Below are 18,193 nucleotides of genomic sequence, written 5' to 3'. Positions count from 1 at the left end.
TATCGACTCCACTCCACTTGCTAATGGTTATTTTAAACAGCATACTCCTGTTTTTGAACTCATTGTTGGCTCCATTCATTTGGAGCAGTGCTCTGTACTGGTGATGCAGGGATTATTGTCCGATTTGGTTTTAGGCTTTTCCTGGTTGCAGATGCATAATCCCACGTTTAACTGGAATACTGGGGATCTTACCAAATGGGGGAATGAATGCATGACGTCCTGTTTTTCTGTTAATTTTATTTCTCTCCCTGAGGAGGTGAACACTCTACCTGAGTTTATCCAGGACTTCGCTGATGTTTTTTTCTAAAAAGGCCTCCGAAGTGTTACCTCCTCATAGAGAATACGATTGCGCAATCGATTTGGTACCAGGAGCTAAGCTCCCTAAGGGTAGGATTTTTAATCTCTCTTGTCCCGAACGTGAGGCAATGAGAGAATATATCCAGGAAAGCCTGACCAAGGGTTACATTCGCCCCTCTACTTCTCCGGTAGGTGCTGGCTTCTTCTTCGCAGGGAGGAAGGATGGTGGTCTTAGGCCGTGCATCGATTACCGAAACTTGAATAAGGTCACTGTAAGGAACCAGTATCCCCTTCCTTTGATTCCTTATCTCTTCAATCAGGTTCAGGGGGCCCAATGGTTCTCTAAGTTTGATCTTCGGGGGGCTTATAACCTTATCCGAATCAGAGAAGGGGATGAGTGGAAGACTGCGTTTAACACGCCCGAAGGTCATTTCGAATACCTCGTCATGCCCTTTGGGTTGTGTAATGCTCCTGCGATCTTCCAGAATTTCATAAATGAGATTTTAAGAGACTACCTGGGTGTATTTCTTGTAGTGTACCTTGATGACATACTTGTGTTTTCCAAGGACTGGTCCTCCCACATTGAGCATGTCAGGAAGGTGTTCCAGGCCCTTCGGGAAAACAAACTCTTTGCTAAATCCGAAAAATGTGTGTTTGGGGTGCAGGAGATACCATTTTTGGGTCAAATCCTCACTCCTAATGAATTTCGCATGGACCCTGCCAAGGTTCAGGCTGTGGCTGAATGGGTCCAACCTGCCTCCCTGAAGGCGTTACAGTGCTTCCTGGGGTTTGCTAATTATTACAGGAGATTTATTGCTAACTTCTCGGTCATCGCTAAGCCTCTTACGGATCTTACTCACAAGGGTGCTGATCTCCTCCACTGGCCTCCGGAGGCGGTCCAGGCTTTTGAGAGCCTTAAGGAGTGCTTTATCTCTGCCCCAGTGCTGATTCAGCCTAACCAAATGGAGACATTCATCGTGGATGTTGACGCCTACGAGGTGGGACTGGGTACTGTCTTGTCCCAGGGTACCAGGTCCCTCACCCATCTCCGTCCCTGTGCCTACTTCTCCAGGAAGTTCTCGCCCACTGAGAGTAACTATGACGTGGGCAACCGCGAACTCTTGGCCATCAAATGGGCATTTGATGAGTGGCGCCACTTCTTGGAGGGGGCTAGGCACCAGGTAACTGTCCTTACCGACCCCAAGAATCTGGTTTTCCTAGAATCTGCCCGGAGGCTAAGCCAGAGACAAGCTCGATGGGCGTTGTTTTTTACTAGATTCAACTTTGTGGTCACCTATAGGGCTGGGTCTAAAAATATTAAAGCTGATGCACTGTCGCGTAGCTTCATGGCCAGCCCTCCTTCGGAGGAAGATCCTGCTTGCGTTTTTCCCCCAGGTATAATCATATCCACTGTTGATTCTGACTTAGTCTCCGAAATTACGGCTGATCAAGGTTCAGCTCCTGGGAACCTTCCTGAGAACAAGCTGTTTGTTCCCCTGCAATTCTGGCTAAGGGTACTCAGGGAAAATCATGACTTTGCACTATCTGGCCACCCAGGCATCCTGGGTACCAAGCACCTCATTGCTAGAAACTATTGGTGGCCTGGGTTGCCTAAAGACGTTAAGGCCTACGTCACCACTTGTGAAATTTGTGCTAGGTCCAAGACTCCCAGGTCCCGACCAGCGGGCCTACTATGTTCATTGCCCATTCCCCATAGACCTTGGACCCATATCTCCATGGATTTTATCACCGATCTGCCTCCATCTCAAGGCAAGTCGGTCGTGTGGATTGTAGTAGACCGCTTCAGTAAGATGTGCCACTATGTGCCCCTCAAGAAACTACCCAATGCCAAGATGTTAGCTACCTTATTTGTCAACACATCCTGCGTCGCCATGGGGTTCCTGTCAATATTGTTTCTGACAGAGGGGTACAATTAGTTTCATTGTTTTGGAGAGTTTTCTGTAAAAAGTTGGAGATTGATCTGTCCTTCTCCTCGGCCTTCCATCCTGAAACTAATGGCCAAACTGAGAGGACTAATCAGTCTCTAGAACAATATTTAAGGTGTTTTATCTCCGACTGTCAATATGATTGGGTCTTCTTCATTTCCCTCGCCGAATTTTCCCTAATAACCGGGTCAGTAACTCGTCAGGGGTCTCCCCTTTTTCTGTAATTTTGGGTTTAATCCACGGTTCTCCTCCGTTTCACCTGGTAGTTCCAACAATCCCGAGGTAGAGGTCGTTCATCGGGAACTGTGCACAGTCTGGGCCCAGGTTCAGAAGAACCTAGAGGCGTCCCAGAGCATACAAAAGACTCAGGCAGATAGAATGCTCTGTAAGCTAAAAGGCCTGGACTCCAGACTGATTCATTGTAACAAGCTACCAGTTACATTTGTGCAGATGCTGCTGATGTATTTAGGTCATAGAGCACTGACTAGACAGACACAATTGTCTCCTCTTAGTTGAGGCAGGGTTAGGTATGCACCGGTTTGCAGCCAACATTGTTCTCATTCACTGACAGCAAACACATTTCTTGAATATTGTGTGGAATTGAAACAAAAAGTAAATTAGAAAGTTTTACAACTTCTTATTTATACAGCGAAACAGCGTTATTAAAGGAAACCTGTCACCACCATTTTAGCTATAAAGCCAGCAATACCTGGTGAAAGTGGGTGAAAAATCATTGTCATCTAAGCTATAAATATGTTCTAAGTAAGCTCTGTAACTTTAGTATTCAGTTTTTCAGTGGTCCCACGCCGTATGCAAATGAGCAGAAAAGAGTCAAATCTTCATCTGAAAAGAGTCAGATTTTCATTCCTCCAGCATCTCAGAGTGGACTCCACCTCCTTCTTTTTGATTGACAGCTCCTTAGCCAGTCAGGGCCGGACAGGTGGTGGCAGTGGGCGTGGTTAAGAAGCTGCATCCCAGAGGGAAAAATAATTACCATAAAAGGTGGGAAAAGTTTAAACGACTATATTTACTGACAGAGGAGGACTTCAGGAAAGAAGAGAACAGGAATTAACTCTGGACAGCTGCGGCCATTGAGGGGTCAGGTGAGTTTAACAGGTAAGATGTTAATGACAGGATCCCTTTAACCTAAACTGGAAACCCCTTTGGGGATCACTTCACGCGCAGTATTTTTAGAAAAAACGCTACTTTTTATAGCGTTTTTCATGCGATTTTTGCGACCGTTTTTATGAAAACAAATGCTGCGGCTAGATGTTAGGTTGAAGTCAATTTGGAATTATTAAACGCACTTTAAACAGTACATTTTTTTGTGACTTTTAGTTTTGTCCTGCGTTTTTTGGGTCAGTGGTGTTTTCTCAAAAATGCAACGATGTTTTTAGCGTTTTTTCAAGCATTAAGTATCATTTTCCTTTTATAGATCTCCATATTTTTTTTTTTTTTGCTCTTTAAAAAAAACTAGTGTCAATGTGTACAGTGGTTTTTTTTTTATGGCGTTTTTTTTTTTTAATCAATCATGTGTTGCAAGGAGGAATGTTTGAATCATATGATGTTTGAATCACATTATTTAGCACCTAAAAAAAAATATACTTGTAGTAAAGCAGACCATTTGCAAAAAACGCATGTACAATTTTACTAAATAAGCTAGTTTTTTTTAAAAATGCTCTTTTTTGGCCAAAAAAATGCCACACAAAAAGTGTGCATGATTAAAGCCTAAGGGAATCCTGTCACTAGTTTTGGAGCCACTAAACCCCTTAGCTAAGACATTTTCAGAAATAGAATCTGGTTGCTCTGGTTACTTCATCCTTTTGAAAACCACTTGTACCCTTAAAAGTTCTGCAATCCCAAATACTGTACTTGATTTGTATAATATAGGATATTTGAGCAATCTCACACAACTAATACATTTAACCCTTTTAGGACCCAGGCATTTTTTGTTTTTACATTTTCGTTTTTCACTCCCCGCCCTTCCAAGAGAAATAACTTTTTTATTTTTTCCATCATTAAAGTGGTGTGAGTGCTTATTTTTTAAGGGAGGAGTTGTAGTTTCTATTTGCACCATTTAAAGTATCAGAGAGCCATGACTTTTTAATTTTTTCATCGGGACAAGCGACCCACTCATAGTGACATACTAGTGTGGTGCAGGCTATGGTTAATATAAATAAGTTATATTAATGATTAAAATTCTAATTTAAGCCCCTTAGGCCTCCTGCACACTTCCGACACGGTTTTCACGGCCGTTTTTGACGGATCCGTGTGTCCGTTTTGTCATCCGTGTGCAATCTCGTGTGCACTCCGTGTTTCCGTTTCCGTGCGCCGAGCATGGTACTGTCCAGGGTGCTGAAAGAGTTAATGGGCTGCATTGATCGCCGGTAACTCTTTCAGCCCCCTTGACAGTACCATGCTCGGCGCTCGGAAAATACATTTTTAATGTAATAAAATAAAAAAATAAAAAAAGTTTTATACTTGCTTTCCTTCTGTCTGGCCTCCAGCGATGACGTTTCATCCATGTCGCCGCTGCAGCCAATCACAGGCTGTAGTGGCGGTCACGCACGTCAGTATGACATCAGAAGGCCGGCCTCCAGGGATGACGCTTCATCCCACGTGGCTGCAGCGGCCTCGTCACCAAGACAACGACCGGGTAAGTATGAACTGATTTTTATTTTATTTTTAATCAGCAGCCTCTTTTCTCTATCAGTAATTGATAGAGACAAGTGGCTGCCGATTAGTGTGATATTTCTGTTATGTTTTACTGCCCGCCCGGCGGTTGCTAGGCAACGGCTCCGTCACACACGGACGGCATACGGATGCCTTCCGTGTGCCTTCAGTTTTTTTGACGACCCCATTGACTTGCATGGGCCTCACGGTCACGGAATCCTGGACCAAAGTAGGACATGCTCTACTTTGGATCGGAACGGAGCAACAGACCGTCAAAAAAACTGAAGTGTGCATGGCCCCATTGAAATGAATGGGTTCAGGGTGCTATCAGTGACAAAAACGGATAGCACCCTGAAGGAAAAAACTGAAGTGGGCATGGGGCCTTAATTGCACCTCAACCACTACATGTGAATATACCCTTAAAGGTATATTCTGACCCCCTTTCTATGGAATGTACACGTCCATGTTTTTTTGAATATTTTTTTTAATTCTTTTTATTCCTATTTTTGCTGCTGGAGCACCTATCTATTTATCCGGACTGCATTTTGACCTGACCTGGCCCGGCCCAGTGCCTGAGTTCCGTGCACCTGCTTTCTACTTGCCTGAACCAAACTGGACTCTCAAGCATTGGTGAGCTGATACTATTGATACTATTCTTTCCGTTTTTTTTATTGTTCTACCTTAAAGCTACGTAAACCTTTGAGCACTTTTTTATTTTTTTTTAACTATGAATTATGGTTTTTTTAAGCAACTTTGTAATTGTTTTTTTTAGTTAATTTTTTTTCTTTTTTGAGATACAGCTTCTATGACATGCAGGACCCACCTATTATCGATTTCATCTAAGTTCATGAACTCAGAGAAACACAGGACCCGTTGTCACTGAAGCCGTCTGTCCCGCTGAACTGATAGATTCAGTTTTGAGCGCAAGATACAGCTTCTATGTATCCAGGATACATAGAAGCTGTATAGCAAAAGTAAAAAATGTTTTAATTAAAAAACAAATAAAAAGTTGCTTAAAATTCCATGATACATTGTATTGTTAAAAAAAAACACAGCTAAGTGGAGAAACTCCACTTCCGGGATCACAACAGGGCATGGAAATCTACACATCTGTGCGGTTTTAAAAATAAAAGTATATTAGTGTCTTCATTTTTCAATTGCTAAACAAGTAGGTAGATTTTCTGGCATCAGACAAGCCCTTTAAGAACTTTTTATCGTCATGCTAGCACTGTATCAGAGATTGCACATGCGTGTGCGATCCCAACATGAAAACATCACTCTTTTAAAGATGGCTGAAATTATACCCCAGTTATCTCTGCCATCTTTATACAGCAGGTAAAGGTAAACAGGTTACGGATAGGCCGCTACTCATGGGCCAGTGCTGTGTACTTGTCCCCTAGGCTAAAATTTGCCAACCAGACCCTGTAAATAGTTGATACCCCACTCTAATGGCCAAGATCAGAGATAACCTCTTAGATACCGACGTCCATAGTAAAAGCAATACCTAAGTGTTTTTAAAGAAGCCTGCTTCCTCTGTAAGCCCATTAACCCGTCAATGTGATCGCAGGGTGCCAATGGGTTGCCAAGGCAGCCAGGGGCCTCACAATGGCCGCCAGGTCTGCCATGTATAAGAACCTATTGGGCATTCTGACAGGCTTAATACATTACAATAAAGGAGTATTCCAATGTATTATAGAAGCCATTAGGGGAAGTTTCTGGAGACACAAAAACAAATAATGTTTTTAAAAAAGTATTTTTAGCGTGCAAAATTTGGAGAAAAAAAAAGCTTTATAGGGGCTACACAGACAGCACTTTTAGGAAAAGCATCAAGTTTTTTTGTTGCATTTTTTGCTGCGTTTTTTCTTAGATGTTAGTTTAACAGGAAAACATTAAATGCACAAACATGGTGTTTTTTAGCTTGCTTTGTCGTTTTTTGGCGGCTGTGGCATTTTATAATGCATATAGTGGTGTTTTTCTCCCATAGACCTCCATAGGTTTTTTGACTTCTTAAAAAAACGCATGTGTCAATAAGTGTGGCCTTCTTTTTAATGAAATTTTTAATGTCGCTTTTTCATAATTAATCATGTTTTGCAATAAGGAATTTTTTTTAGGAAAGGGCTATACAGCGACTTGCCTTGACTATCGCAAGAAATCCTAGCCTTAATCACATGATTTGCAATGTGAAAAATGGCACATAAAAAAAACCGCAGGCAATAAAACATACTATTTGCAAAAAAAATTCCCCCAAAAAATGCCATAAAAAAACGCATGAACCATTTTACTAAAAAGAGTTTTGTGGCTGTATTCACACACAGCGTTTTGCTACATTTTTCATGGTGTTTTTAAACTGCGGTTTTTTTTTATGCACTTTTTGTACAGTCAGATAAAATAGTAAAATATAAAATTCACTACATACAACTGCAGTTTTTTTTGTGGTATTTTTGAGACAATTTTGTGCATTTTTTTTCAAACGCAGCGAGCTTTGGGAAAGTGTTTTTTTGGGTGTTTTTCCTACAGGAAATAAAGCGTATACAAAATGACATAAAATAGAAAACACCACCCAAAACGCCACTAAAAATGCAATAAAAAAGGGTGTTATATTTTACAAAACTATGGCATTTATTCAAGCAGAAAAAAATCTACGTGTGAAGGTTGCCTTACAGGCATCGGCCAAAAAAACACCACGCATAAAGTGTAAGTGAAAGAAGCCTAAATTTGGTATTCCTGTAATCGTATTGTGAACACATAATATGAAGTACCTACATTTTAAAATTCAATTATGCCCCCTCCAAATTTTTTTTTAGAAAAGCTGTTCAATACATTATATATACTCCAATATGATGCCATTGGAAAATACAACTCATCCTGCAACAAAAAATTAAGGAAGTGAAAAAAACCTACAAATCACTACTTCCTTATGGCCAAACTAGACAGCGTCCTTAAAGGCTATTTACACTTTTGAAAGCTATTTTTAAAAAAACTAAAAATTAAAATGGACTTATAAAATGTTTTCCCTTTATACATTGAAACTGTATTTTTCGCTATGAGCTGATTCCATAAGTTCAGCTGAACTGACGGCTCGGCTGAGAAAGGGTCCTGTGTGTGTCTAAGGGCCTGTTCACATCAGCGTTGGCTTTCCGTTGAGGGGACAAACGGAAACCATTAGCAATGTTTCTATCACCATTGATATCAATGGTGATACAAACGGAAGCTAAGGTTTCCGTTTGACTTTCTGTTGCGGGGTTCCATGACGGAAACCTCAGACGGAGCCCCTGAATGAAGAGCGCATGCTGATGTGAACCGGCCCTAACATAGGATCACAATAATATTAATCACATCTAAGTTCATCAACATCATTGTGGTCCTATTCTCAGCTGAGCCGTCCATTCAGTTAACTGACGGAATCGGCTGATAGCGAATGATACAGCTTCTATGTATGAGGATACATAGAAGCTGTATGGGAACAACTAAACAAAAATTTTTATAAAAGTCAAGTCAAAAATGTTTAAAACCACCTAAAACATTGATTTAATAAAAAAGAAAAAAAAAAGAGAAAAAAAATTACATAGCCTTTAATGGGTTAAGATATATTTTTGAGGTGTGAATGGGATTAAATTGAATGTTTCTTTTTTATTTCTTGCCTCCTGGCAAGACGGAAGACCGCTGATGATATAATGTCAAAACATGTGTCTGGTTTTCTGATTGTTTTGCCTATAGGGAAAGAATAGTTTGAAATACATCTTTGTTTTCACATGTCGCAATGTAGAATCACAGATGATCTGCAAACTCTTTTGTATCACTACTCTGCATTATTAAACGTTTCTTTTTAATATATTTGACAATTACAGCAGCAATGAAATTCAGATGCAGATTAAAGGCAATCTAGTATTGCTATTCCACCACATGTACCTGTTTGTCTGGGTCACATTTAAAAAGTAATAAAAATGGATCTATCAGGTGACGGTGACTGCCATATTAATAGAGATATTGCCCACGCAGCCAGTATAATTGATTGACCTTTTAAAACCCTGTTTCTGTTTTGTGCACCTTGAAATTGGCTGAATTATTAATGACTTCCATTTATGTGCAGACCTGACTCCCCACATCATATGGTCTGCCTGGATATCATGTGTATTACTGACAAGGAGCTGCTTGCCTTCTAGGCATAATACTCCAAATTACCCAAAAATGAAAAAAATCTGGTGCAAAGCTAAAGAAAATGTGTTTATTTTCCAGAAATTTATGAGGGCAATAAATTCCATTGCAGCTCAAGATTTTTCCCTTCTCTATGGGGGAGTGCCATGCAGGTGGGCCGTAATAGATATTTTATTACCTCACTTTTGGGGATTGATTATACGTTAGAAAATCAAGTGAAACATCCACAAAGATTCATAATATAAAAACTCAGGAGTAATGAAGGCACAAAACATTGAACTTTTTATACACTCTGTCTCTAGTTCTGCCCTGATCCACCCAGGACACATACAATCTAACAGGCTGAACACAATCTGAACGTGCTCCATACTCAGCAGGTGTTGGCTGTGTAATACAGCCGACACCTCACTGCAATGGGTGGAATCAAAGATCACTTTGATCAACCCCTTAGATGCTGCGTCCAATAAAGAAAGAGGGGTACAGCCCCCTCCGACAGTCAATCGGCTCCCCCACAATGCAATTGCAGGGTGCTGATGGTTTTCATAGCAGCCTAGGGGCCTAATGAAGGCTCCCAGGTCTGCCATCTTTGTGCTCCTAGAGGCAGGGCTTAATAGGAGCTTGTCAAAATCACAATATACTGCAATACATCAGTATTGCAGTATTTCGTGCAAGCGACCCAACGAGCGCTGGTTCAAGTCCCTTAAAGGGACTTATAAAAAAAAAAAACGGTTAAATAATGTACAAGAAAAAATATTAAAGTTCAAAACATAACCTTTTCCATTTTTTCTCTAAAATAATGTAAAAAAAAAATAGAAGTTAACATTACTGGTATCACCGCATCCGTAAAAATCCAAGCTATTACAATATACCGTTATTTAACCCACAAGGTTAACTCTGTAAAAAAAAAAATTAAAGATGCCCGAATTGCTTTTTTTGGTCACCTTAGCTTCCCAATTTTTTTTTATAAAAAGTGATCAAGAAGTTGCATGTACCCCAAAATGGTAAATTTGGTATTGCTGTGATCATAACAACCCGTAGACTAAAATTAACATGTTGTTTTTACCGCGCGATGAACGCTGTAAAAACTAAACCCAAAACACACTGATGAAATAGCTGTTTTTTTTTGCCCATTTCACCCCACAAATATTTTTTTCCAGTTTCCCAGTACATTTGGCAGTACATTATATGCTACATTGAATAGTACCATAAAAAACTACAACTTGTGCCAAAAAAAAAGAGCCCTCATATAATGGCTATGCCGACATATTGCTTTTGGAAGGTGGGGAGGAAAAACGAAAATCTGATTGCGGGGTGCCAATGGTTTTTATGAAAGCCAGGGGCCTAACAAGGTCTGCCTTTAGTGAATGCCAGATGCCTGTCAGTTTTACACTGACATGCAATAATACACTGCAATACTTATGTATCACAGTGTATTGTAAAAGCAATCAAAATGTTCCATAGTAAGGTCCCCTAATGGGTCTAGAAAAAAAAAGTTTTAAATAGTTTCATAAAGTTTGTAATAAATAAATAAAAATCCTAAGTAAAAAAAATGAAAAACCCACTTTTCCTCCTTACAAGATACTTTATTATGAAAAAAATTTACACATATTTGGTATCGCCACGTCGGTAATGACCCTTAAATAAATAAAGAATGCCAGAATTGCTATTTTCTGTTCATCCTGTCTTACAAAAAATTATATAAAAAGTGATCAAACAGTCGCATGTACTCCAAAATGGTACCAATAAAAACTTCAAGTCGTCCCACAAAAAAAGCCCTCATACAACTATGTCAGCAGAAAAAAATAAAATAAATTATGGCTCTTAAAATATGGCGACACAAAAACAAATAATTTTGAAAAATAAAGTGTTTTTACTGTGTAAAATTAGTAAAACAAAAAAACTATATAAATTTGCAATTGCCAGAATCATAACGACCCACTGAATAAAGTAATTATGTTATTTACACCTCATGGTAAACGGCATAAATTTAAGACGCAAAAAAGTATGGCGAATTTAAATTTTTCTTCTATTACCCCACCAAAAAAGTTAATAAAAGTTCATCAATAAATTGTATGAACCCCAAAATGATGCTATTAAAAAATACAAGTTGACCTGCAAAAAAACAAGTCCGTATACAGCTATCGATGGAAAAATAAAAAAGCTATAGCTCTTTGAATGCGACGATGGAAAAACGTAAAAAATTGCTTGCTCACTAAGCTTTAAAATACAATCGGTATTAAGGGGTTATTGTTTGTGAAAACTGGAGATCCATCCATCAAAAATGGTGCATTGTTTTAGGAAGATTGTAGTGCTTTATTCTGTTCTTTAAAATAACTAGAAAAGCTGCACAATGTAAAAATATATGACTAGTGCATCTTGGATCTCAGTATTCTGTATGAAAACCCCAAATTGATGACACTACAACAGCACGCCATGCCTTACTTCAAACAGAACCTGTAACATATTGAAGGCATGTAGTTCAGTACAAGCTTTAACTGTGCTCTTTCATGACACAAAATCAATAGGAGTGTTCTGCCCAGAAGGAGTTCTGAAGGGCTGCCTCAGCAGCATGAAGCAGGACCACAGTAGAATTGAGACCACAACTGCCTCATGTTATTGATTCCAGTCAACAAACGGGGCTGTGTAATCTGTCTGCCTTTGTTCCGTTCACTTGGTGGTGTGTTCTCATTAGCCCCCCACGGACAGTCAACCTGTCAGCAGGTCTGCACTCCAACTGCCTGACCTCTGACTTCGACTCATTCTTCCACAAATTAATTTCCCAAATTGACAAATTAAAGTGCACAGTATGCTCAAGGTTACTAAATCACACTGGGTTCTGGTAAATGTCAACCAGCAGTGAAAATAAAAGCGTTAATTTGGAAAATAAAAGAAGACTCTAAGAGCTGGAAATTTTGCAGCTCCTTCTTTGGGATGTCGTCTCTTATATCAAAAATGACATTAAGTACCCAAAGCAGTCTTAAATCTAGGCTTCTTTAAGAGGTGTAATTTTGTGGTATATTTAATTTGCAGAATAAAGGCGACTTTTACAAGCTGTTAGGTGGGACTTTTATGGGGCTAAGATCATGAGGCCCTAATCCTTCTTTATTGGTAGGGTTTTTGAACACATGAAAAAAGAAAATGACCCCATCATCATAACTACAAAGACAGTTTCTACAAAGAGACTGAATCTTTCTCAATAATAAAATCAATACAACTATTTATTTTGAAGGACTTTTCATTACTTTACACAAAAACAATAGAGTCAGACAAAAAAGGGAATTAACAATAAACTAATATTAATTTATAAAGGTAATTGAGAAATCTGCATAGTTTTCCATCATGGTGAAACATCATTCAAGGACTTTTCTGTGCTTTGAAATTTAATGCAATGAGGAATCGCAAATCCATTGCCAAATAAAGAAATTCATATTTGAAGAATTATATACAATGAAAATAAAAATATGAAAATAAGTAAAACATAAAATGTTTAGGTTGTGGGCTACATTATAAGGGAAGTGATACTAATCATGGTCATGGGCAAGTGGCCAAATCATTACAATGAAGTTTAACAATCAGGCCTGACTAATAGCCCAAAGGCATAGACAAATGCAATGCTAAGGTATGTTACTAGACCAAATCAAAAACCTTTCAGATCTTTTATGTTTTGTTGGCCCAAACATAATAAATGGAAAAGAAAAATGGAGACCTTTGTGATAAAGTCATGGCATTTTGGCTTAACATCTTTATAAGGATCACAATGGCTCACTAACTTCTTTCCATATAAGGATTTGTGGGCTGATGTGTAACTTTTCTTCTCTTCTTACATGCAGTATGAAAAGTTTCCCATATACCACTCAGTTCAGTTTTTTTATGCAATGAGTGCTGACATTTTGCATACATTAACATGGTGCATGCTCTGGAGAAACCACCAACTTATAGACGACACTCCCAGTCTGTGTAGACAAGGAAAACAATACAATTTAGCTAGAATCTCGCTTATTTTTGCATATAATTTGACATCTTTGAGAGAATGTTTAGGGGAAAAGGCTGTTAGCCATTTCTTGAGTAAAAGACACAGATGTATTATACTCAGGGGCGGATTATAATTAGGGCAATATGGGCAAGTGTCCGGGGCCCGAGGTTGGAAGGTGGCACAGTCCGCCCCATTTCTCCCTCACCGGTTGTTAACATTATAGCCGGTTCAGAGAACCGAGGGTAAAGCGGGACGCTGCAGGACACGAATACAATTGATTACTCTAGCACTGGTGAGACGGGAACTATGAGTTCCCTGCCTCACCATTCGCCACTTTTAGTAATGACGCAGGATGACGCCTGGTCTCTGACCAGGCCTGTATCGCTGGAAGATGGGGACAGGTGAGCATGTGATGTTTTTGTTTTTCAGTGGGCAGCGTTGGGGGCAATATAAATATCTACAGGGGGCATTATCTACAGGGGATCCTCTGGGGGTACTATTTACAGGTGGCGCTCTGGGGGGGGGGGCACTATCTACAGGGGACCTTCTCGAGGGCACTATCTACAGGGGACTTTCTTGGGTGCACTATCTACAGTGGACCCTCCCGGGGGGCACTGTCTACAGGGGAATCTATGAGGGGCACTACGTACAGAGGGATCTATGAGGGGCATGATCTATAGGGAGCTCTATATAGGGCACTATCTACAGGGGTATTGTGAGTGGGGGTGGTGTTTTACTTTACAGTGTTTGACACAATTTTATTCATGGAGACAGTGTATGGTGCTATTATTTTTGGGGCGCAGTGTATAATACTATTAAGTTCAGGGTTAATTATAACCAATAGTTTCCAGAAGCTAACGAGGTTACTGGGCTAGGTATTGTTCCAAAAAACATCCTCCCATTTTTAAAGTTACTGCAACTCTATAGTATATATATAGAAGAAAGAGAAAACAGAGTCTTAGAGCCAAAATATATCAAAGAGTATCAAAAAATTCCTTTATTCAATATATATAGCAACAAACATTTAAAACTGTATATGACAGGAGAGACTCAAAATAATATCAACACAACGATGTATCAGGGAAACCCAGATTATAGGTAGTAAGCCATTTATCAGTATAAATCTACAGGCAAGAGTATCAATGATTTGGAAAGTGCAGTGCAAGAGTTATGGCTGCTACAGGGTCAAAATGATCCTGACAAGAAGCATGGATGTACTAAATAAATACAAGTAAGCCATCCCCTGAAACTCCAGGAGTAGGCATGATAAACTTACCCATGTACAGTCTTAATGAGTTCCCAGACAATCGGTGTGTGCGCCCCGACGCGCGTTTCGCGATTATTCGCTTCCTCAAGGGGGAATCTGCATAAATGGGTCGTGGCCGGGAGAAGTCATCATAGAGTTCTGGACCGGATGGAGAAGAAAAGAGTTAAAGAACGAAAAGGAATATGAGAAAACATCACCTGTGAGCCACTAAATGTAAATGTTTATTCTCCATCTGACTGATCGGTTCTGTAGTCACTGTATGATCTGGAGCATGATGGCGGATGATAGTATTCTTTTTTGTGAAACAGCAACTACCAGCATATCCTGACCATTGTTCAGGCTATATTGGGAGCTGTTATTTTATTCGTACAAACTTATATAACAAGGGTTAAACTGAGTTTGCAAATGATCTTTGTACTGAGTTGTATTTGTGCTGGTCCTGTATATATTTACTGAGCTTTGTTTTGGTGCTGTATATATGTACTGAGCTTGGTTCTGGTGTTGCATTGATGTACTGAACTTTGTCCCGGAGCTGTTTGTATATACTGAGATTGGTTCTACTGCTCTATATATGTACTGAGCTTCGTTCTGGTGCTGCATATATGTACTGAGCTTTGTTCTGGTATTGTATTTATGTACTGAGCATGGTTCTGGTGCTGTATTTATGTACTGAGCTTGGTTCTCATGCTGTATATATGTGCTGAACTTGGTTCTGGAGCTGTTTGTATATACTGAGCTTGGGTCTGGTGTTGTATATATGCCTTGAGCTTTGTTCTGGTGCGGTCGCAGATACTATTGAATGCTATGGCAGAGCAGGGAGGTATCTCCCTGCTCTGCCATTAGCTACAAGCTGTTCGGCCTGTAGACTATCAGGTGCAGGGACAGGATCCCTGCTCAGGCTGGCGTGATGAAGTCACTGGATCACGACGGTCTACGCAAGGATCCCGTCAGCATTGAGGAGGCTGTATAGAAGCTCTATTCGTTGCTGGAACGGGACCTAGGTGAGTATAAAATTTTTGTTTTATTTGTTTGGGGCCATTATCTAAAGGTGGGGGGCTGTTTGGCACCATCTACCGTGGGGGGTTGTATGGCAGTATGTCTAAGGGGGCTGTAAGGCGCTATCTACAGTGGGGGGTTGTATGGCAGTATCTACAGGGGGCTGTATGACAGTATCTACAGTGGGGGGCTGTATGGCAGTATCTACAGGGGGGCTGTATGGCAGTATCTACAGGGGGGCTGCATGGCAGTATCTACAGGGGGGCTGCATGGCAGTATCTACAATGGGGCCTGTATGGCAGTATCTACTGGGGGCCTGTATGGCAGTATCTACTGGGGGGCTGTATGGCAGTATCTACAGTGGGGGGCTGTATGGCAGTATCTACAGTGGGGGGTTGTATGTCAGTATCTACAGTGGGGGGGGGCTGTATGGCAGTATCTACAGTGGGGGCTGTATGGCAGTATCTACAAGGGGGCTGCATGGCAGTATCTACAGGGGGACTCTATGGCAGTATCTACAGGGGGGCTGTATAGAAGTATTTACAGGGGGGCTGTATAGAAGTATCTACAGGGGGGCTGTATGACAGTATCTACAGTGGGGGCTGTATGGCAGTATCTACAGTGGGGGGCTGTATGGCAGTATGTCTAAGGGGGGCTGTATGGCGCTATCTACAGTGGGGGGTTGTATGACAGTATCTACAGTGGGGGGCTGTATGGCAGTATCTACAGTGGGGGGCTGTATGGCAGTATCTACAGGGGGGCTGCATGGCAGTATCTACAATGGGGGCTGTATGGCAGTATCTAGAGGGGGCTGTATGGCAGTATCTACAGTGGGGGGCTGTATGGCAGTATCTACAGTGGGGGGCTGTATGGCAGTATCTACAGTGGGGGGGTTGTATGGCAGTATCTACAGTGGGGGCAGTATGGCAGTATCTAAAAGGGGGCTGCATGGCAGTATCTACAGGGGGACTGCATGGCAGTATCTACAGGGGGGCTGTATAGAAGTATCTACAGGGGGGGCTGTATAGAAGTATCTACAGGGGGGCTGTATGGCAGTATCTACAGTGGGGGGCTGTATGGCAGTATCTACAGTGGTGGGCTGTATGGCAGTATCTACAGTGGGTGGGGCCGTATGGGGCTATCTACAATGAGGGGCTGTATATTACGGTCTACAGTGGGGGGCTGTATGGTGCTATCTAAAGTGGGGGGCTGTATGGCAATATCTATTTGGGGCAGTATGGTGCTATCGACAGGGGAATGTATGGCACTATATACAGGGGGCTGTATGTGCTATCTACAGAGGGGCTGAATGTCGCTATCTACAGGGGGGCTGTATGTTGCTATATACAGGAGGGCAGTATGGCGCTATCTACAGTGGGGCTGTATGGTGCTATCTACAGGAGGCTGTATGGTGCTTTTTACATGGGGCTGTATGGCGCTATCTACAGGGGGCTGTATGGCGGTATCTACAGGGGGCAGTATGGCACTATCTACAGGGGGCTGTATGGCGCTATCTACAGGAGGCTGTATGGCGCTATTTACAGGAGGGCTGTATGGTGCTATCTACAAGGGAATGTATGGCGGTATCTACAGGGGCCAGTATGGCACTATCTACAGGGGGCTGTATGGCACTATCTACAGGGGGACTGTATGGCGCTATCTACAGAGGGCTCTATAACGCTATTTACAAGGGGGCTGTATGATACTATCTACAAGGGGCTGTATGACGCTATCTACAAAGGGTAGGTGGGGGCGCTATCTACAGGGGGATGTATGGCGCTATCTACAGGAGGCTGTATGGCGCTATTTACAGGAGGTCTGTATGGGGCTATCTACAGGGGGATGTATGCCACTATCTACAGAGGGGATGTATGGCGGTATCTACAGGGGGATATATGGCGGTATCTACAGGGGTTTGAATGGCGTTATCTACAGGGGGGCTGTATGGCACTATCTACGGAGGGGTTGTATGGCGCTATCTACAGGGGGGCTGTATGGAGCTATCTACAGGGGGGCTGTATGACACTAACTACAGGGGGCAGTATGGCGCTATCTACAATGGGGAGGTGGGGGCACTATATACAGGGGGCTGTATGGCGCTATCTATAGGGGGTGGGGGCACTATTTACAAGGGGGACTTCATTCCACAGTCTACAAGGGGGGCATAACCTACAAAGGGAGGCTTTACAGCACTGTCTACAGGGGGGCTGTATAGCACAATCTACAGGAGGGCGCTATCTACAGGGGGTCTGTGTGTCGTACCCAGGGGAGTAGGGGGCCAAGTCAAAAGTTTACTATGGGGCCCAGACTTTCCTAGTTTTCAGATGCTGCCGTGGGGTACTTGAATGGTGACGTAACTCTCTGGCCGCTGTGTTGATCTTCAATTCTTTTCCGGGTATACGACACGTCACTTGTGACATGCTGTGTATGGGCTGTTCTGTTGTACAGCCTGTAACGCACATGCGTGGTCCCTGCTGTTCTCACGGTCCCTGCTGTTCTCGAGATAAGGAAAGGAGAGGAAGAAACAAAAGTGAAAATCTGAAAAATGGCTGAGGAGGGCAGGGGCTAATGTGCAGGATAAATAATGTATTCATTTTATAATACGGGTCGTTATTGATGCAGCTATGACAATTATGTGTTGCTTTTTTGTTCTTTTTTATTTTTTCAATAATAAAATTGTAGGATAAAAAAAGTTATTATTATATTTTTTTTTAACTAAGGATCCTGTCTTTTATTTTCCTAAACACTTTTTCTTTGACTAATTACGTGCAGAAGGGTGTTTAGATGAGCCAAGTGCTCGTCTTCTCACTCCTTTTCTGAAAAAAAAAGACAATCCATATGTGACATCAGAGAGCAAGTATGCTTTCTAAATTATATGGGGGTGAG

The sequence above is a fragment of the Rhinoderma darwinii genome, chromosome 4 (genome assembly GCF_050947455.1).
Source record: "Rhinoderma darwinii isolate aRhiDar2 chromosome 4, aRhiDar2.hap1, whole genome shotgun sequence".
In the NCBI taxonomy this organism is placed as follows: Eukaryota; Metazoa; Chordata; class Amphibia; order Anura; family Rhinodermatidae; genus Rhinoderma; species Rhinoderma darwinii.
Note: the sequence above shows the minus strand (reverse complement) of the source record.